The sequence below is a fragment of the Phyllobates terribilis genome, unplaced genomic scaffold (genome assembly GCF_046119375.1).
Source record: "Phyllobates terribilis strain yellow unplaced genomic scaffold, ASM4611937v1 Scaffold_1__5_contigs__length_1240528914, whole genome shotgun sequence".
NCBI classification, from domain to species: domain Eukaryota; kingdom Metazoa; phylum Chordata; class Amphibia; order Anura; family Dendrobatidae; genus Phyllobates; species Phyllobates terribilis.
This window is the reverse complement of record NW_027362761.1, coordinates 375,451,560-375,474,776: the sequence shown is the minus strand read 5'-3', so window position 1 is coordinate 375,474,776 and position 23,217 is coordinate 375,451,560. Positions and strand designations below refer to the sequence as shown.

The 23,217-nt window shown below is 42.6% G+C and overlaps 1 long non-coding RNA gene across 1 annotated transcript in view; it reads left to right on the top strand.

Annotated features, from left to right (window-relative positions):
- Nucleotides 1–23,217, top strand: part of LOC141263542 (uncharacterized) — a 115,529-nt gene that overhangs the window by 38,094 nt on the left and 54,218 nt on the right. Inside the window, exons 2-3 of the long non-coding RNA XR_012319801.1 lie at nucleotides 1,766–1,820; nucleotides 21,132–21,217. This is a non-coding gene — a long non-coding RNA (uncharacterized lncRNA). The remainder of the gene's footprint in view (nucleotides 1–1,765; nucleotides 1,821–21,131; nucleotides 21,218–23,217) is intronic.

The following is a 23,217-nucleotide window of genomic DNA, read 5'->3' as shown; positions in this document are numbered from 1 at the left end:
GTGTGTGTATATATATATATATATATATATATATATATATACAGTACCGACCAAAAGTTTGGACACACCTTCTCATTTAAACATTTTTCAGTATTTTCATGACTGAAAATTGTACTATGAATTAACACGTGGAATTATATACTTAACAAAAAAGTGTTAAACAACAGAAAATATGTCTTATATTCTAGGTTCTTCAAAGTAGCCACCTTTTGCTTTGATGACTGCTTTGCACACTCTTGGCATTCTCTTGATGAGCTTCAAGAGGTAGTCACCGGAAATGGTTTTCACTTCACAGGTGTGCCCTGTCAGATTTAATAAGTGGGATTTATTGCCTTAAAAATGGGGTTGGGATCATCAGTTGTGTTGTGCAGAAGTCTGGTGGATACACAGCTGATAGTCCTACTGAATAGACTGTTAGAATTTGTATTATGGCAAGAAAAAAGCAGCTAAGTAAAGAAAAACGAGTGGCCATCATTACTTTAAGAAGTGAAGGTCAGTCAGTCCGAAAAATTGGGCAAAGTTTGAAAGGGTCCCCAAGTGCAGTTGCAAAAACCATCAAGCGCTACAAAGAAACTGGCTCACATGAGGACCGCCCCATGAAAGGAAGACCAAGAGTCACCTCTGCTTCTGAGGATAAGTTTATCTGAGTCACCAGCCTCAGAAATCGCAGGTTAACAGCAGCTCAGATTAGAGACCAGGTCAATGCCACACAGAGTTCTAGCAGCAGACACATCTCTACAACAACTGTTAAGGGGAGACTTTGTGCAGCAGGCCTTCATGGTAAAATAGCTGCTAGGAAACCACTGCTAAGGACAGGCAACAAGCAGAAGAGACTTGTTTGGGCTAAAGAACACAAGGAATGGACATTAGACCAGTGGAAATCTGTGCTTTGGTCTGATGAGTCCAAATTTGAGATCTTTGATTCCAACCACCGTGTCTTTGTGCGACGCAGAAAAGGTGAACGGATGGACTCTACATGCCTGGTTCCCACCGTGAAGCATGGAGGAGGAGATGTGATGGTGTGGGGGTGCTTTGCTGGTGACACTGTTGGGGATTTATTCAAAATTGAAGGCATACTGAACCAGCATGGCTACCACATCATCTTGCAGTGGCATGCTATTCCATCCGGTTTGCATTTAGTTGGACCATCATTTATTTTTCAACAGGACAATGACCCCAAACACACCTCCAGGCTGTGTAAGGGCTATTTGACCAAGAAGGAGAGTGATGGGGTGCTACGCCAGATGACCTGGCCTCCACAGTCACCAGACCTGAACCCAATCGAGATGGTTTGGGGTGAGCTGGACCGCAGAGTGAAGGCAAAAGGGCCAACAAGTGCTAAGCATCTCTGGAAACTCCTTCAAGATTGTTGGAAGACCATTTCCGGTGACTACCTCTTGAAGATCATCAAGAGAATGCCAAGAGTGTGCAAAGCAGCCATCAAAGCAAAAGGTGGCTACTTTGAAGAACCTAGAATATAAGACATATTTTCAGTTGTTTCACACTTTTTTGTTAAGTATATAATTCCACATGTGTTAATTCATAGTTTTGATGCCTTCAGTGTGAATGTACAATTTTCAAAGTCATGAAAATACAGAAAAATCTTTAAATGAGAAGGCATGTCCAAACTTTTGGTCTGTACTGTGTATATATATATATATATATATATATATATATATATATATTATAGCGCGAGCGTCACATATTACCCCTTGAGGACCGCGTATTTTTCCCTTTAACATGTTCTTTTTTTCTGTGGTTATAGATGTTGTGTCCAGAAAGATGGAAGAATTCAAAATGCGAAGAAAAAAAACCCACAAGTAAATTATTTTTTTAAATAGATTTTATTTTTACAGCATTCATAGTGTTAAAAATGGCCTGAAAGCATAATAGTTCAGGTCGGTACGATTATGGCAATACCAAGATTTTTTTTATGCTTTAGTAGCTGACGCTTTTGTTGCCATTTTCTTTACCTTTTTTATCTTTTCCATTGATGGAGCCGTGTGAAGCTTTGTTATTATTGATACAGTTTTGTGCATACGACATTTTGATCACTTTTTCTTGGCTTTTTTGGTGGGAATTTCAGCCGCCGAAGAACTGCAGTTCTGACATTTAGTTTTTGTAGTTCCCCCTTATGAGATAAATATTTCAATACTTTATTAGTTTGTGCAATTCTGCACACAGCAATACCAAATAATATTAATTTTTATTTACATTTTGCTATGTTTGGAGAAAAAAATGTGACTTAAAGTTTTAATTTTGTTTTTTTTTAATACACTGCTCAAAAAAATAAAGGGAACTCTTAAAGAACACAATGTAACTCCAAGTGAATCAAACTTCTGTGAAATCAACTTGTCCAGTTAAGAAGCAACTCTGATTGACAATCAATTTCTCCTGCTGTTGTGCAAATGGAACAGACAACAGGTAGAAATGATAGGCAATTAGCAACAGGGCTGTGGAGTCGGAGTCGTGCAGTCGGTGCTCATTTTGGTGGAGTCAGAGTCGGTATAAAATGGACCGACTCCGATTCCTAAAATATATAATAAATTGGGTACAGTAGTTTAATGCAGAATGTACTGAATATTTTTTCATTGGAATTTGGGAAAGTTATGAAATGTCCTATAAATGGCTGTTCTGTTCCTGATCTAAGGCTACATTCACACACAGCGTTTTTGCTGCGTTTTTTTAGGATACGTTTTTTAGCTGCAAAAGCAGATTAGCTTTTTAAAAAAACGCATCACCTGAAAGGTTTTTGAGCTCATAGATAATGTTTTCAATAGAAAAAGCAGATTAGAAAAACGCCGCGCAAACTGACATGCTCATTCTTTGTGAGGATCCGTTTTTGAGCCCAAAAACGGATCCTCACAAAACGATGTGTCTGAATGTCATATCTTGAAACCCATTGACTTTGCTGGGATGCCCAGAGTCACTGCATTTTACTGCAAGAAAACAGATCCGCAAAAACACTGTGTGTGAATCATGGCCGTAGAAGCGGGGGCATGCACCTATCAAAGCTCACTTGTATGCTGCAGTGCTCCCGTCCTGCATCGGCTCCAGACTGCAGGGGGCAATCTCCCCTCCTCTGTCCTGTCTTCTGCCGTCTTCACCAGAGAGAGGAGGGGGAGGGGTGCCTGCCCTGCACAGGATCCAATTCCTGGGCCCGGAGCTGGAGAAAGTGAAAGTACTACTGCTCATCTCTGTCACAGGAAGGTAACTAATGCTAATATTATAGGTGATTATTATGTGCTCTCTGAACAATGTGTGAACTATATGTGCAATGTACTATTTGCTGTCCGTAGCTGTCATCTGTCTATCACACTCTATCCCTCCATGTATTCATCTATCTATCCCTCCATCTATCCGTTCATCTATCCTTTCATTTATCCCTCTATCTATCTATCCTTTCATCTATCCGTCCATATGGCTATCTATCATCTATCTATCCATATATTTATCTATCTATCTATCCATCCCTCTGTTTACCTATCCATCCCTCTATTAATCTGTCTATTCCTCCTTCTATCCCACTATCTATCCATCCCTCCATCTATCTATCGCTTAATCACCCATTTACCGTGACTAAAAAATTACAAGCTGAGGATTTAACTCCTGGCATTTTCATAAGGGAGTGGAAGAACTTGCTATTTTGCCTGTCCCAAAGAGGAGGTTTAATCGCAGATGGCATTTCTGCTTCAATGAAACGGAGAGAGACACAGCTATTGGAAAATAAATTTTTTCTGGCAGCTGTTTATGTGGACCCAAGTCATCGTATACTGCTTGATGATCAACTGCTTACTAAATGAAAAGAAGCTCTGATTGAGGTAGCAGTTAGGATGAGTGGCCTGCAAGAGGACTTGGGTCCTGACAGTGCTACTGCTGCCATATCTTCATCCTCATCAGATGAGGAGTTTGACTTTGACAAGTATTTGGATGACATGGAGCAGGCAAAGCGTTGCCGCAAGGAAAAAGATTTCACTCCGTCTCCTATAGCAAGCAGATTGACCATATTTCAGCAAAATATTTCACTTGCTCTCAAAGAAATAGAAAACTTCAACCGTTCATCAAAACTGACTGTGCATGAGGCAATTCCTTTATACCCGGAAATTGTTAGAGATGTTGCCCATGTGGCAATGGCTTTGCCTCCAACCCAAGTTAGTGTAGAGAGGTTGTTCTCTAGCCTTAAAATTATTAGGTGAGATTTGAGGTCATCTATGAAGGAGGATCTGATGGAGGCAATTCTATTTCTTAGAACAAATTCATAGACTGCACAAATGTTTAGTATGTTTTTGTTGAAAACTGTTTTTTGCCACTTACATAGTTTATTACATAGTGTTGTGTGTGTGTATGTATGTATGTATGTATGTATATATATGTGTATATATATATGTACAGTACAGACCAAAAGTTTGGACACACCTTCTCATTTAAAGATTTTTCTGTATTTTCATGACTATGAAAATTGTACATTCACACTGAAGGCATCAAAACTATGAATTAACACATGTGGAATTATATACTTAACAAAAAAGTGTGAAACAACTGAAGATATGTCTTATATTCTAGGTTCTTCAAAGTAGCCACCTTTTGCTTTGATGACTGCTTTGCTCACTCTTGGCATTCTCTTGATGAGCTTCAAGAGGTAGTCACCGGAAATGGTCTTCCAACAATCTTGAAGGAGTTCCCAGAGATGCTTAGCACTTGTTCACTCTGCGGTCCAGCTCACCCCAAACCATCTCGATTGGGTTCAGGTCTGGTGACTGTGGAGGCCAGGTCATGTGGCGTAGCACCCCATCACTCTCCTTCTTGGTCAAATAGCCCTTACACAGCCTGGAGGTGTGTTTGGGGTCATTGTCCTGTTGAAAAATAAATGATGGTCCAACTAAATGCAAACCGGATGGAATAGCATGCTGCTGCAAGATGCTGTGGTAGCCATGCTGGTTCAGTATGCCTTCAATTTTGAATAAATCCCCAACAGTGTCACCAGCAAAGCACCATCACACCTCCTCCTCCATGCTTCACGGTGGGAACCATGCATGTAGAGTCCATCCGTTCACCTTTTCTGCATCGCACAAAGACACGGTGGTTGGAACCAAAGATCTCAAATTTGGACTCATCAGACCCAAGCTCAGATTTCCACTGGTCTAATGTCCATTCCTTGTGTTCTTTAGCCCAAACAAGTCTCATCTGCTTGTTTCCTGTCCTTAGCAGTGGTTTCCTAGCAGCTATTTTACCATGAAGGCCTGCTGCACAAAGTCTCCTCTTAACAGTTGTTGTAGAGATGTGTCTGCTGCTAGAACTCTGTGTGGCATTGACCTGGTCTCTAATCTGAGCTGCTGTTAACCCGCGATTTCTGAGGCTGGAGACTCGGATAAACTTATCCTCAGAAGCAGAGGTGACACTTGGTCTTCCTTTGCTGGGGCGGTCCTCATGTGAGCCAGTTTCTTTGTAGCGCTTGATGGTTTTTGCAACTGCACTTAGGGACACTTTCAAAGTTTGCCCAATTTTTCTGACTGACTGACCTTCATTTCTTAAAGTAATGATGGCCACTCGTTTTTCTTTACTTAGCTGCTTTTTTCTTGCCATAATACAAATTCTAACAGTCTATTCAGTAGGACTATCAGCTGTGTATCCACCTGACTTCTGCACAACACAACTGATGGTCCCAACCCCATTTATAAGGCAAGGAATCCCACTTATTAAACCTGACAGGGCACACCTGTGAAGTGAAAACCATTTCTGGTGACTACCTCTTGAAGCTCATCAAGAGAATGCCAAGAGTGTGCAAAGCAGTCATCAAAGCAAAAGGTGGCTACCTTGAAGAACCTAGAATATAAGACATATTTTCAGTTGTTTCACACTTTTTTGTTAACTATATAATTCCACATGTGTTAATTCATAGTTTTGATGCCTTCAGCGTGAATGTACAATTTTCATAGTCATGAAAATACAGAAAAATCTTTAAATGAGAAGGTGTGTCCAAACTTTTGGTCTGTACTGTATATATATAAAACACTGCTCAAAAAAATAAAGGGGACACTCAAATAACACATCCTAGATCTGAATGAATGAAATGTTCTCATTGAATGCTTTGTTCTGTACAAAGTTGAACGTGCTGACAACAAAATCACACAAAAATCATCAATGGAACTCAAATTTATTAACCAATGGAGGCCTGGATTTGGAGTCACCCCCAAAATTAAAGTGGAAAAACACACTACAGGCTGATCCAACTTTGATGTAATGTCCTTAAAACAAGTCAAAATGAGGCTCAGTATTGTGTGTGGCCTCCACGTGCCTGTATAACCTCCCTACAATGCCTGGGCATGCTCCTGATGAGGTTGCGGATGGTCTCCTGTGGGATCTCCTCCCAGATCTGGACTAAAGCATCCGCCAACTTCTGGACAGTCTGTGGTGCAACGTGACGTTGGTGGATGGAGCGAGACATGATGTCCCAGATGTGCTCAATCGTATTCAGGTCTGGGGAATGGGCGGGCCAGTCCTTAGCTTCAATGCCTTCATCTTGCAGGAATTGCGGACACACTACAGCCACATGAGGTCTGGCATTGTCCTGCATTAGGAGGAACCCAGGGCCAGCCACACCATCATATGGTCTCACAAGGGGTCTGAGGATCTCTTCTCTGTACCTAATGGCAGTCAGGCTACCTTTGGCGAGCACATGGAGGACTGTGCGGCCCTCCAAAGAAATGCCACCCCACACCATTACTGACCCACTGCCAAACCTGTCATACTGAAGGATGTTGCAGGCAGCAGATCGCTCTCCACGGCGTCTCCAAACTGTGTCACGTCTGTCACATGTGCTCAGTGTGAACCTGCTTTCATCTGTGAAGAGCACAGGGTCCAGTGGCGACTTTGCCAATCCTGGTGTTCTGTGGCAAATGCCAAGCGTCCTGCACGGTGTTGGGCTGTGAGCACAACCCCCATCTGTGGACGTCGGGACCTCATACCACCCTCATGGAGTCGGTTTCTAACCGTTTGTGCAGACACATGCACATTTGTGGCTTCTGGAGGTCATTTTGCAGGGCTCTAGCAGTGTTCCTCCTGTTCCCCCTTGCACAAAGGTGGAGGTAGCGGTCCTACTGCTGGGTTGTTGCCCTCCTACTGCCCCCTCCACGTCTCCTGGTGTACTGGCCTGTCTCCTGGTAGCACCTCCAGTCTCTGGACACTACGCTGACAGACAAAGCAAACCTTCTTGCCACAGCTCGCATTGATGTGCTATCCTGCATGAGCTGCACTATCTGAGCAACTTCTGTGGGTTGTAGAGTCCGTTTCATGGTACCACGAGTGTGAAAGCACAACCAACATTCAAAAGTGACCAAAACATCAGCCAGAAAGCATTGGTACTGACATGTGGTCTGTTGTCCCCACCTGCAGAACCACTCCTTTATTGAGGGTGTCTTGATAATTGCCAATAATTTCCATCTATAGTTTATTCCACTTGCACAACAGCATGTGAAATTGATTGTCAATCAGTGTTGCTTCCTAAGTGGACAGTTTGATTTCACAGAAGTTTGATTTACTTGGAGTTATATTCTGTTGTTTAAGTGTTCCCTTTATTTTTTTGAGCAGTGTATATATATATATATATACAGTATGTAATCGATATTACATAGTGTATTACATATTTACAATTTATTACAGTTTTTTGTGTTCTAAAGTTGTATTCCAATAAATATATATTATGTTCTATCTAAATATCTTGATTATTGTATCATAAAAATGATTAAATGTCTGATGTTGACATTGTACTACAATACATTTTTCACTTAAATATAAGCAATATATGTGGGAGTCGTGGAGTCAGAGTCGCAGGTTTGGCTTACCGACTCCACAGCCCTGGTTATCAAGACATCCCCTATAAAGGAGGGTTCTGCAGGTGGTGACCACAGACCATTTCTCTGTTATCATTTTTGGCTGTTTTGGTCACTTTTGCATTTTGTCATTGCTCTCACCCCTAGAGGTACAGTAGCATGAGGCATTGTTTACAGTACTAGCCCCCACAGAAGTTGCTAAGGGTAGTGCAGCTCATCCAGGATGGCACATCAATGCGAGCTGTGACAAGAAGGGTAGCTGAGTTTGTCAGCACAGTGTCCAGAGCATGGAGCAGATACCAGGAGATGTGGAGGGGACCATAGGAGGGTAACAATCCAGCAGCAGGAGGAGCAATGCCAGAGCCCTGCAAAATGACCTCCAGCTATCAGAAACAAACTCCATGAAAGCCCATTTGCAAGTGGGTGTTGGGCCCAACACCGTGCAGGGCAATTGGCATTTGCCGGAGAACACCAACATTGTCAGATTCGACATTGGCGCCCTGTGCTCTTCATGGGTGAGAGCAGGTTCACACTGAGCACATGTGAGAGAGTCTGGAGATGCCGTGGAGAGCGTTCTGCCTGCAACATCCTCCAGCATGACCAGTTTGGCAGTGGGTCAGTAATGGTGTGGGGAGGCATTTCTTTGGAGGGCTGCACAGAAGTGATGAGCGAGCGTGCTCGATACAGGCTATCCCTGCATGTGTCACAGCTGTCTAACAGATGTGACACATGCAGCCGCGGCTGCTGTTACTGAAATACCGAGCACGCTGAAATTACTCGGTGAGTATTTGAGCATGCTCGTTTAAAGGGTTAAACGAGCACGCTTGCTCATCACTACTGCACAGCCCTCCATGTGCTAGCCAGAGGTTCCCTGACTGCCATTAGGTACCGGGATGAGATCCTTAGACACTTTGTGAGACGATATGCAGGTGCAGTGTGCCCTGGGTTCCTGATGATGCATGACAATGCTAGGCCTTGTGGCTGAAATGTGTCAGCAGTTCCTGATGAAGGCATTGATGCCTTGGAATGGCCTGCCCGTTCCCCAGACCCGAATCCAATCGAGAACATCTGGGACATAATCAGCGCTGGACTGGAGTACCTGGGGCCCACCAGGAAAAATTCAATCTTGGGGCCGACCAGCACCGTGCAGTTACCTTATATAGGAATAACATAAGTCCACAAACTCAAAATGAATCAACTTTATTAACCAATAAATAACCAATATAATGAATAAATAACAAACTAAAGAAACACTCCTGGCAAAAGAGGAACACTGTTATCTTATTCACACCAGTGTGTGATAAAGTGCCATAACAGAACAATAACAATAAATACTTTCAAGGTACATTCTCTTAAAGTATAAGTGCCACAAATTGAACCTGCATCTATCTAGCATCCCAGCAGCCGGCATCATTGTAGCAGCACAAAACTTGGCCCACTGGGAAAACTTAAAGAATTCTGTAAGCATTTTGGAAGTTTGTATTGCACGTTTTCCTCTCCTCTATAATACAATACCATTCAATTGTTAGTGAAAGGCCCAAAACAACAAATAAACACACACCTACAGTCCTTCAGCAGCAAAATTACAAAAGTTTTTTTTTTCAGAACAGAAGATGACATTGCATACTTATTAATAATGTCATCATAGTCTAAGTTCCTTGAAATGTCATACTCAATGTTCAACAGAAGGAGTGACTCTAAAAGCTCCTGTCCAATCAAAGACCTCAGATGATTTTTTACAATTTTCAGCTTTGAGAACACTCTTTCACATGAAACCTGGGTGCAAGCAAGTGTAAGAAGTGTCTTGTAAACTGCAAAAATGTTTGCATAAGCAGCAGAAAGTAAATTGTAGTCATATAAAAGTCTGTAGCAGTAGGAAAGACAGTTTTTTTGCGAGACGAGTTGTACTTTCAGATGCAATCATTTATTTTACCATATAGTGTACAGGGAAATGGCAACAAAAATTCCAAGTGCAGTAAAATTGCAAAAAAAGTGCAATTAGACGTTTGTTTATTGGGTGTTTTAGTCACCATGTTCACTATATGGAAAAACCGACGTGACAGGGTGATGCCTCGGGTCAGTACGAGTTTGTAGATACCAAACATGTATACCTTTACTGGTATATAAGTGGTGAAAACAAATTCATAAGTTTGAAAAAAAAAAAATCACATTTTTCACGCCATGTTCTGCGCACCGTAGTGTTCTCATTTTTTTTTGGACCTGGGGCTGTGTGACGGCTTATTTTTTGCGTCTTTAGCTGCATCTCTACTTCTGTGTAGTAGTCACAACACAGGGAGAGGTTAAACATCCAAGTATTTAATATGTATTGCAAATAAAGAATGTTCCCATTCTTAATATCCGTAAAAACAAATGACTGACAAGCATCCTAGACTAATAATACCATATAGAAGAGAGAAATACCGCCACACCATGACCAGAACACATACCACCACATAGTGATCAAATACTACCAAGTACAAGGTATAAAAACCAAGCAATGTGAACTGAGGTCTAAGATGGTACACATGCAATAAATAGGAGCATGTTCACACTAGCAAAAAGATACAAAACCTACAAAAGACAAAAAATATCTCATACCCTGCCATCATTATATATAAATGTAAAGCAAAGTTGTATATGAAATATAGGGTACTTAGTGAACTATTTTTGATCAAAAAAAGTATACAAGCTGTCACACCAGCGACAAGGTGACCCTAATTGGGACGGTCTTACACTGTCTATATTAAAAACCTTACTGTATATCAAAGTTGAAGTAATGCATATAAAGGGTAGACAAATAGAACCGGGTCCCAATATCAGACCACCTAAGCCTGTGGTAAGCTACATATATACTAACCAGCTCAACAAGGGGGATGCCACACCCCTAATTTGCACAGAATGCAAACAAGACAAAAAAACAAGCAATGTGAACTGAGGTCTAAGATGGTACACATGCAATAAATAGGAGCATGTTCACACTAGCAAAAAGATCCAAAACCTACAAAAGACAAAAAACATCTCATACCCTACCATCATTATATATAAATGTAAAGCAAAGTTGCATATGAAATATAGGGTACTTAGTGAACTATTTTTGATCAAAAAAAGTATACAAGCCGTCCCACCAGCGACAAGGTGACCCTAATTGGGACGGTCCTACACTGTCTATATTAAAAACCTTACTGTATATCAAAGTTGAAGTAATGCATATAAAGGGTAGACAAATAGAACCGGGTCCCAATATCAGACCACCTAAGCCCGTGGTAAGCTACATACAGTACAGAGCAAAAGTTTGGACACACCTTCTCATTTAAAGATTTTTCTGTGTTTTCATGACTTTGAAAATTGTACATTCACACTGAAGGCATCAAAACTATGAATTAACACATGTGGAATTATATACTTAACAAAGAAGTTTGAAACAACTGAAAATATGTCTTATATTCTAGGTTCTTCAAAGTAGCCAAACTCCTTCGAGATTGTTGGAAGACCATTTCCGGTGACTATCTCTTGAAACTCATCAAGAGAATGCCAAGAGTATGCAAAGCAGTCATCAAAGCAAAAGGTGGCTACTTTGAAGAACCAAGAATATAAGACATATTTTCAGTTGTTTCACACTTTTTTGTTAAGTATATAATTCCACATGTGTTAATTCATAGTTTTGATGCCTTCAGTGTGAATGTACAATTTTCAAAGTCATGAAAATACAGAAAGATCTTTAAATAAGAACGTGTGTCCAAACTTTTGGTCTGTACTGTATATACTAACCAGCTCAACAAGGGGGATGCCACACCCCTAATTTGCACAGAATGCAAACAAGACAAGTACAAGGTATATATACTGCCACACCATGAGAAGACCACATATTACCACCACATAGTGACTGTCCGAATAATACCACATACAAGGGACAAATTCCGCCACGCCATGACCATGGCACATAATGACACCAGATAGTGACTGATAATGAAAATGTAAAAAAGCTCTGTATATAGAGTCAGTGTATAGATAATGTAGAGATTATCAGTGACATTATGCACAGGAGCTCTGTATATAGTGTCAGTGTAGAGGTAATACAGTGATCACCAGTGACATTATGCACAGGAGCTCTGTATATAGTGTCAGTGTGTGTGTATAGGTAATACACATACTCACCAGTGATGTCTCTAGGTGAAGTTCTTTATCTGCCGCAGACCGATATATCACATCTTCTATGCAGGACTTATCTCTGCAGAAAATAACATAGTTAGCTATAACTGATCACTTCCAGAGCACAACCCACACTTTTCCCAAGATTTCTACACTGCATGAAATGACAAAAAAAGAAACATAGTGCCGCACTACACAGTAACAGTGCTCCAGTGTCATTCTGTGCCTGTTCATCTCTGTCAGCAGACATATTTGTCTGATGGCAAAGATGTAGCAGAGCTGAAGACAGAAGACCTATGGATTACGTTGGAGTGAGGATTTTTCTTTATTAAAGATGGAGTCCCTAAATGTGTTTTATTTTTAATAAAAAAAAAAATTCTGTCTTTTTTTTTCTGTTTACTAGAAATTCATGGTTGCTATGTCTAATTTGGCGTGACACCATGAATCTCGGGCTTAGTACCAGCTGATAATACAAAGCTGGCCTGGTACTAACCCTATTATTACCCAGGGTGCCACTCACCACCAGGGCCACTGGAAGAGCCGGGTAAAGCACCTGGAAATGGTGCTATGATGAATGCCATTTTCAGGGGTGGCTGCGGGCTGCAATTTTCAGCTTGGGGGGCCAAGAACGCTTGGGCCTTACCATGCTGAGAATCCCAGCCCCCAGCTGCCTTGTTTTATCTGGCTGGCGATCAACATATGGCGGGAGCTGGGCAATGGGCATGATTATGAAATAATGTATACCTGACAGGAGCCCATAGATTCTGCTGGCTCCAATAATATGTACCTGACAGGAGCCCATACATTCTGCTGCCTCCAATAATATATACCTGGTAGGAGCCCATAGATTCTGCTGCCTCCAATAATATATACCTGACAGGAGCCCATGGATTCTGCTGCCTCCAATAATATATACCTGGTAGGAGCCCATAGATTCTGCTGCCTCCAATAATATATACCTGACAGGAGCCCATAGATTCTGCTGCCTCCAATAATATATACCTGACAGGAGCCCATAGATTCTGCTGCCTCCAATAATATATACCTGACAGGAGCCCATGGATTCTGATGCCCCCAATAATATATACCCGACAGGAGCCCATGGATTCTGCTGCCTCCAATAATGCATACCTTACAGGAGCCCATGGATTCTGCTACCTCCAATAATACATACCTGACAGGAGCCCATGGATTCTGCTGCCGCTGCCTGGGGCGACGCCGGGTCCGTCCTTCACAGCGCGCACAGGAAGCAGTCCCAGGGCGATGACGTCATCGCCCTGAGACTGACTTCCTGTGCACGCGCCGGCAGTGTCGCGCTGCGCAGAGGAGGCAGAGGGGCACTGCGGCAGCAGGCAGAGCAGGGAGATCGCTCTCCCTGCTTTGCCGCTGCAGAGGGCCCATCACTAATCATATCGGCAGTGCTGCCGATATGATGAGCGAACCGGGGGGACCCTCTGTTCTCTGTACAGGGCCCAAGGAGTTAGGGGGCGTGGCTTGGGGGCGTGGCCAACGGGACCCGGGGGTTTTCCCGATCCTCCGGTGGGCCAGTCCGCCCCTGGACATAATGTCTCATTCCATCCACCAACGCCATGTTGCACCACAGACTGTCCAGGAGTTGACTGATGCTTTAATCCAGGTCTGGGATGAGATCACTCAGGGAAACATCTGCCACCTCATCAGGAGCATGCCCAGGCGTTGTAGGGAGGTCATACAGGCACTTGGAGGCTACACACACTCATGAGCATCATTTCCTTGTCTTGAGACATTTCCACTGAAGTTGGATCAGCCTGTAATTTAATTTTACACTTTCATTTTGGGTTTCATTCCAAATCCAGACCTCCATCGGATATTAACCCCTTAATAACATCTGACGTACTAATACGCGTCTGTGCCCTGGGACTTAAGAGCCAGACCTGTATTAGTACGTCATCGCGATCGCGCGCGCACACAGGCTGTGCGGGCGCGATCGCCGCCGGGTGTCAGCTGATTGTCACAGCTGACACCCGGTACTATGTGCAGGGAGCGGTCACGCACCGCTCCCAGCACATTAACCCCCGCGATGCTGCGATCGAAGTCGATCGCGGCATTGCGGGGGCAAGGGGAGGTGATCGGCGATACTCACCTCCTCTTCCGGCTTCCAGCGCAGTCTGCAAAGGCTTCCCGGGTGTTGCCATGACGACCCGATGTCGTCATGACAACATCCGGGTCACCAGAGAGCAGGAAGATTGCTTGGACATGCGCAGTGCATCTCCAAGCAATCTTCACACTGTGCACTTCTGACAGCCTTCATGGCATAGGGATGGTGCTCCATTCCTGTGCCATGCAGGCGATCAGAAAAAAAAAAGTGAAAGTCCCAGAGTGGGACAGAGTAATAAAGTGTATAAACTGTGTGAAAGTGGAAAAAAAAAAAAAAAAAAAATGTGCAAAAATATTATAAAAAAATAAAAAAAATAATACACCAAAAATAAAAATATAATGTACCCATCAATAAATATTATTATAAAAAAAATAAAAAAAAAACAATAAAAGTACACATATTTGGTATCGCCGCGTCCGGAACAACCTGACCTATAAAACTGTCCCACTAGTTAACCCCTTCAGTGAACACGGTAAAAAAAAAAAAAAAAAAAACCAAGCAAAAAACAATGCTTTATCACCATACCGCCAAACAAAAAGTGGAATAACACGCGATCAAAAAGACGCATATAAATAAAAATGATACCGCTGAAAACGTCATCTCGTCCCGCAAAAAACAAGCCGCCATATAGCTCCATCAGCCGAAAAATAAAAAAGTTATAGCTCTCAGAATAAAGCGATACTAAAAAATATTTTTTTCTATAAAATAGCTTTTATTGTGTATAAGCGCCAAAACATAGAAAAATGATACAAATGTGGTACCGCTGTAAACGTACTGACCCGAAGAGTAAAGCTGCCTCATCAATTTTACCACACGCGGAACAGAATAAATAAAAAAAAAAAAAACAATTCCTGAATTGTTGGTTTTTGTTTATTCTGCCTCCCAAAAATCGGAATAGAAAGCGATCAAAAAATGTCACGTGCCTGAAAATGGCACCAATAACAACGTCAAGTCATCCCGCAAAAAACGAGCCGTCACATGACTGTCTGCCAAAATCTGGAAAAATTATAGCTCTCAAAATATGGCGATGCAAAAACTAGATTTTACAAAAAATGCGTCTTTTAGTGTGTGACAGCTGTCAGTCATAAAAACCCCATATGATTCTGGCATTGCTGTAATCACACCGACCCGAAGAATAAAGTCGTCTAATCACTTATACCGCACAAGGATCTGCGTCAAAAATAAACTCTTGAGTTAGGATTGGGCTAGGGTTAGGGCTGGGTTTGGGGCTAGGGTTGTGCTGGGGCTAGGGTTGTGCTGGGGCTAGGGTTGTGCTGGGGCTAGGGTTGTGCTAGGGTTAGGGCTGGGGTTGGGATTTTTTTCAAAAGTAAGAAAAAAAGATGACGATATGGCGACTAGTGTTGAGAGCAAGTGCTCGCTACTTGAGTTTGCATCGGGTGCTCTGGTATGCATTTAGTATCGTGGGTTTTTGAGTGACATGCTCGAGTCTCTGCCCCATATGCTTCGCGGCCAAAAAACTTTACGGGGATTGCCTGCCATGCACGAGCGATCCCCGCATGTTTTTTTTTGGGTGTCTAATAACCGTGAAACATGCGGAGCAGGGACTCGAGCATGTCACTCGAGCACACGCTGTACATGGTGCATACCTGAGTACCCGATGCAAACTCAAGTAGCGAGCACTTGCGCTCAAGAATAATGAAAACTTATTCAATATGATGACCTAACGTAAACAAATAATGTGCCGTACCTCTGGGTTCAAAGTGTTCACTATACACCTTAATAAAATCTTTGAGGGGTATAGTTTCCAAAATGGGGACACTTGTGGTGGAGCTCCACTGTTTAGGCACATCACGGGCTCTCCAAACGCGACATGGTGTCCGCTAACAAATTGAATGGAAAATCGGCTCAAATTGTTAGCGGACGCCATGTTGCGTTTGGAGAGCCCCTGTGTGTCCAAACATTGGAGCTCCCCCACAACTGACCCCATTTTGGAAACTAGACCCCCCAAGGCACCTATCTAGATGCATAGTGAGCACTTAGAACCCCCAGGTGCTTCACAAATTGATTCGTAAAAATGAAAAAGTGAAAATAAAACACTTTTTCATTTTTATGAATCAATTTGTGAAGCACCTGGGGTTCCAAGTGCTCACTATGAATCTAGATAGGTGCCTTGGGGGGTCTAGTTTCCAAAATGGGGTCACTTGTGGGGGAGCTCCAATGTTTGGGCACACAGGGACTCTCTAAATGCAACATGGTATCCGCTAACAAATTGAATGGAAAATCGGCTCAAATTGTTAGCGGACACCACATTGCGTTTGGAGAGCCCCTCTGTGCCCAAACTTTGGAGCTCCCCCACAAGTGACCCCATTTTGGAAACTAGACCCCCCAAGGCACCTTTCTAGATGCATAGTGAGCACTTGGAACCCCCAGGTGCTTCACAAATTGATTCGTAAAAATGAAAAAGTGAAAAAAAAAAACACTTTTTCATTTTTATAAATCAATTTGTGAAGCACCTGGGGTTCCAAGTGCTCACTATGAATCTAGATAGGTGCCTTGGGGGGTCTAGTTTCCAAAATGGGGTCACTTGTGGGGGAGCTCCAATGTTTGGGCACACAGGGACTCTCCAAACGCAATGTGGCGTCCGCTAACAATTTGAGCCGATTTTCCATTCAATTTGTTAGCGGATACCATGTTGCATTTAGAGAGTCCCTGTGTGCCCAAACATTGGAGCTCCCCCACAAGTGACCCCATTTTGGAAACTAGACCCCCCAAGGCACCTATCTAGATGCATAGTGAGCACTTGGAACCCCTAGGTGCTTCACAAATTGATTCGTAAAAATGAAAAAGTGTTTTTTTTTTCACTTTTTCATTATTACGAATCAATTTGTGAAGCACCTGGGGGTTCCAAGTGCTCACTATGCATCTAGAAAGGTGCCTTGGGGGGTCTAGTTTCCAAAATGGGGTCACTTGTGGGGGAGCTCCAAAGTTTGGGCACAGAGAAGCTCTCCAAACGCAATGTGGTGTCCGCTAACAATTTGAGCCGATTTTCCATTCAATTTGTTAGCGGATACCATGTTGCATTTAGAGAGTCCCTGTGTGCCCAAACATTGGAGCTCTCCCACAAGTGACCCCATTTTGGAAACTAGACCCCCCAAGGCACCTATCTAGATGCATAGTGAGCAGTTGGAACCCCCAGGTGCTTCACAAATTGATTCATAAAAATGAAAAAGTGTTTTTTTTTTCACTTTTTCATTGTTACGAATCAATTTGTGAAGCACCTGGGGGTTCCAAGTGCTCACTATGCATCTAGATAGGTGCCTTGGGGGGTCTAGTTTCCAAAATGGGGTCACTTGTGGGGGAGCTCCAATGTTTGGGCACACAGCAGCTCTCCAAACGCAACATGGTGTCCTCTAACAATTTGAGCCAATTTTGCGTTAAATTTGTTAGCGGACACCATGTTGCATTTAGAGAGCCGCTGTGTGCCCAAATATTGGAGCTCCCCCACAAGTGACCCCATTTTGGAAACTAGACCACCCAAGGCACCTATCTAGATGCATAGTGAGCACTTGGAACCCTCAGGTGCTTCACAAATTGATTCATACAAATGAAAAAGTGTTTTTTTTTTCACTTTTTCATTGTTACGAATCAATTTGTGAAGCACCTGGGGGTTCCAAGTGCTCACTATGCATCTAGATAGGTGCCTTGGGGGGTCTAGTTTCCAAAATGGGGTCACTTGTGGGGGAGCTCCAATGTTTGGGCACACAGGGACTCTCTAAATGCAACATGGTGTCCTCTAACAAATTTAACGGAAAATCGGCTCAAATTGTTAGCGACACCATGTTGCGTTTGGAGAGCCGCTGTGTGCCCAAACATTGGGGCTCCCCCACAAGTAACCCCATTTTGGAAACTAGACCCCCCAAGGCACCTATCTAGATGCATTGTGAGCACTTGGAACCCTCAGGTGCTTCACAAATTGATTCATAAAAATGAAAAAGTGTTTTTTTTTTTCACTTTTTCATTGTTACGAATCAATTTGTGAAGCACCTGGGGGTTCCAAGTGCTCACTATGCATCTAGAAAGGTGCCTTGGGGGGTCTAGTTTCCAAAATGGGGTCACTTGTGGGGGAGCTCCAAAGTTTGGGCACACATGGGCTCTCCAAACACAACATGGCGTCCGCTAATTATTCAAGCAAATTTTACAATCAAAAAGTCAAATAGCGCTCCTTCCCTTCTGAGCCCTGCCGTGCGCCCAAACAGTATTTTTTCCCCAAATATTGGGTATCTGCGTGCCCAGGGGAAATTGCACAACAAATTTTGGGGTCCATTTTTTCTTGTTACCCCTGTGAAAATAAAAAAAATTGGGTCTAAATTAACATTTTTGTGAAAAAAGTTAAATGTTCATTTTTTTCTTCCACATTCAAAAAATGCCTGTGAAGCACCTGAAGGGTTAATAAAGTTCTTGAATGTGGTTTTGAGCACCTTGAGGGGTGCAGTTTTTAGAATGGTGTCACTTTTGGGTATTTTCTGTCATAAAGACCTCTCAAAGTGACTTCAAATGTGATGTGGTCCCTAAAAAAATGGTTTTGTAAATTTTGTTGGAAAAATGAGAAATCGCTGGTCAACTTTTAACCCTTATAGCTCCTATAACAAAAAAAATTTTGGTTCCAAAATTGTGCTGATGTAAAGTAGACATGTGGGAAATGTTATTTATTAACTCTTTTGTGTGACATATCGCTCTGATTTCAGGGCTTAAAAATTCAAATTTTGAAAATTGCAAAATTTTCGCCAAATTTCCGTTTTTTTCACAAATAAACGCAAGTGATATCGAAGAAATTTTTCCACAATCATGAAGTACAATATGTCACGAAAAAACAATCTCAGAATCAGGGGGATCCGTTGAAGCGTTCGAGAGTAATTACCTCATAAAGTGACAGTGGTCAGAATTGTAAAAATTGGCCCGGTCATTAACGTGCAAACCACCCGCGGGGCTTAAGGGGTTAAAGGGATTGTCCGGTCAAAAGTGATAAGTCTGCAGTCATTCTGTGTGGCTATAGATTTATTAATCCCCCCAGCGCAGACACTGTGCTCTGCAGGGATTCGCCGGTATGAGACCCGGTTACAGAGGGTATGTATGTGTTATACACTGCTCAAACAAATAAAGGGAACACTCATATAACACATCTTAGATCTGAATGAATGAAATATTCTCATTGAAAACTTTGTTCTGTACAAAGTTGAATGTGCTGACAACAAAATCACACAAAAATTATCAATGGAAATCAAATTTATTAACCAATGGAGGTCTGGATTTGGAGTCACCCCCAAAATTAAAGTGGAAAAACACACTACAGGCTGATCCAACTTTGATGTAATGTCCTTAAAACAAGTCAAAATGAGGCTCAGTATTGTGTGTGGCCCCCACGTGCCTGTATGACCTCCCTGCAACGCCTGGGCATGCTCCTGATGAGGTTGCGGATGGTCTCCTATGGGATCTCCTCCCAGACCTGGACTAAAGCATCCGCCAACTCCTGGACAGTCTGTCGTGCAACGTGACGTTGATGGATGGAGCGAGACATGATGTCCCAGATGTGCTCAATCAGATTCAGGTCTGGTGAATGGACGGGCCAGTCCATAGCTTCAATGCCTTCATCTTGCAGGAACTGCTGACACACTCCAGCCACATGAGGTCAGGCATTGTCCTGCATTAGGAGGAACCCAGGGCCAACCGCACCAGCATATGGTCTCACAAGGGTCTGAGGATCTCATATCTGTACCTAATGACAGTCAGGCTACCTCTGGCGACCACATGGAGGACTGTGCGGCCCTCCAAAGAAATGCCACCCCACATTATTACTGACCCACTGCCAAACCGGTCATGCTGAAGGATGTTGCAGGCAGCAGATCGCTCTCCACGGCGTCTCCAGACTCTGTCACGTCTGTCTCATGTGCTCAGTATGAACCTGCTTTCATCTGTGAAGAGCACAGGGCGCCAGTGGAAACTTTGCCAATCCTGGTGTTCTGTGGCAAATGCCAAGCGTCCTGCACGGTGTTGAGCCGTGAGCACAACCCCCATCTGTGGATGTCGGGCCCTCATACCACCCTCATGGAGTTGGTTTCTAACCATTTGTGCAGACACATGCACATTTGTGGCCTGCTGGAGGTCATTTTGCAGGGCTCTGGCAGTGCTCCTCCAAAGGGGGAGGTACACAAGGCTGCTGAGTTGTTGCCTTCCTACGGCCCCCTCCACGTCTCCTGGTGTACTGGCCTGTCTCCTGGTAGCGCCTCCAGCCTCTGGACACTACGCTGACAGACACAGCAAACCTTCTTGCCACAGCTCGCATTGATGTGCCATCCTGGATGAGCTGCACTACCTGAGCAACTTCTGTGGGTTGTAGAGTCCGTCTCATGCTACCACGAGTGTGAAAGCACAACCAACATTCAAAAGTGACCAAACATCAGCCAGAAAGCATTGGTACTGAGATGTGGTCTGTGGTCCCCACCTGCAGAACCACTCCTTTATTGAGGGTGTCTTGATAATTGCCAATAATTTCCATCTATTGTCTATTCCATTTGCACAACAGCATGCGAAATTGATTGTCAATCAGTGTTGCTTCCTAAGTGGACAGTTTGATTTCACAGAAGTTTGATTCACTTGGAGTTATATTCTGTTGTTTAAGTATACCCTTTATTTCTTTGAGCAGTGTACATACCCCCGGCAAGTGGACGCGGCCTCGCTTTCCATACACTTGTATACATAGCCTCCGGTCCCGGGTATCATAACGGCGAATCCCCGCAGCGCACAGTGTCTGCGCTGTGGGAATTCATAAGTCACTCAGAGTGACTGCAGACTTGTCACTTTTGACTGGACAACCCCTTTCATTTTGATTTACATTGATTATTTTTATGTTTTATTGTTCTCAACGCATTCCACTATGTAATGAATAAAGACTTGCAACTGGAATATTTAATTCAGTGATATCTAGGATGTGATATTTTAGTGTTCCCTTTATTTTTTGAGCAGTGTATTTTAAATTTCTTTTATGATTTTAATTTTAGAGTCACGTGCTTCCGGCTTTGCAGTGTGGACTTCCGCCTTACGATGAATGGAGCCCCGGTGTCTGCAAATACACAGCTGTCTCCTGGTAAATTTCACAATTATGCAATTAAGTGGCTGCTATATAAACTGACACGAGGAACTATACCTCATATGCCCCTGATGAAGCCACCTTGAGTGGCGACACGCGTTGGGCACGGGAGTCCCAGCTATACCTTCCTATGTACAAGCTGTATCCTTGTAGCACTTACCCGCCTTAGGTCCTAGTGCAGATTTGGATGTTCTATAAGCCTCAGGGGCAGATCAGGCCACTGATATTGCCTATATGATTGCTGTTGTGGGGTAAAAGGTGGGGTATAGGCTATACATATACTCTTATTTACACCTTTATTCATATTGGTTTGGCTCCCTACATATGGTGATTCTAATCTCAATCTGCTGACAGGTACCTGAGGCTGTGTACACACATTTATATATTTCTATCTAATCATTTATGTGTTTTGTATGCCTCATGAGATTTTCTATTGGGTATGTGCAATATAGAGTCTGGGGAATATTGACCACCACAGATACCCCATTTCAGTCTGTGCAATTTATATTCTATTTCTTATTCATTTACGTGTATTACCATGCATTATATCTCACAAGAATATAGGAAGGTTTTTGTTATAGCTGGCTCTTCCAGTAGTGTTTTTTTCCACTTTTTTCCACTATTTTTAATGGTGTTTTAATTGTCGGTCGGTATGTTCTTCTGTATAAGTGTGTCAGGATCTATATGTTTTGAATAAACTGATGTATATTTATGGTAAATTATTTATTGTTGATTATTTGGGTGATCACCGCTAGAAAGCATATCTTCTTTTTTCTTTGATTGTCATGTGCACTATGTTGTGATATGCTGGGGGTAGATCCCGAATATTAGATGGTGCCCTCCTAATAAGTGGTGTTTAATAATTTCCATCTATTGTCTATTCCATTTAGCATGCGAAATTGATTGTCAATCAGTGTTGCTTCCTAAGTGGACAGTTTGATTTCACAGAAGTTTGATTCACTTGGAGTTATATTCTGTTGTTTAAGTATACCCTTTATTTCTTTGAGCAGTGTACATACCCCCGGCAAGTGGACGCGGCCTCGCTTTCCATACACTTGTATACATAGCCTCCGGTCCCGGGTATCATAACGGCGAATCCCCGCAGCGCACAGTGTCTGCGCTGTGGGAATTCATAAGTCACTCAGAGTGACTGCAGACTTGTCACTTTTGACCGGACAACCCCTTTCATTTTGATTTACATTGATTATTTTTATGTTTTATTGTTCTCAACGCTTTCCACTATGTAATGAATAAAGACTTGCAACTGGAATATTTAATTCAGTGATATCTAGGATGTGATATTTTAGTGTTCCCTTTATTTTTTGAGCAGTGTATTTTAAATTTCTTTTATGATTTTAATTAGCCCCCTTAGGTGACTTGAATATGGGATTGCTTGATTGTCTATACCAGGAGTGGGGAACAGTTTTTTTTTGTTTTATTTTTTTTGCCAAATGCTATTTTGATATTTATAACATCATTCAGGAGCCACACAAAATGATCAACTTAAAAATGATCCTTCTATATTCGGTCAAACATTTAAAAGGGTTGTCCGGTCTAAAATGAAAAGTTTGCAGTCACTGGCTGGAGCTGCTTCTGATTGGTGAGACAAGTGATGTTCGGTGGGATTGATGATGATGATACTCAAACTGCTTTGTCATAGTCTGGAGCACAGTTACAAAACTTATTGCAGATTGTTAAGAACCCACAGCAGTAAGTTGTTCTGAACACATGTAAATTACACTACATTTCTCCTCACAATGTGAAATTCATCACTGCTCACATATCATAGAACTCAAGCAGAGGAAGGTCTGCTATAATGCTATAAACATCACATAGGAGACACTGCTGTATATAATTCACATAGGATACAATGGGGCAGGAGTGTATATGCCATCACATAGGAGTCAATGTGAAATTATCATCTCCTGTAGGAGATCTGCAGTGACAGGCATGGGGGTCTTCTGCAGACCCTCGGCTGTCATAACAACCCATCGGCA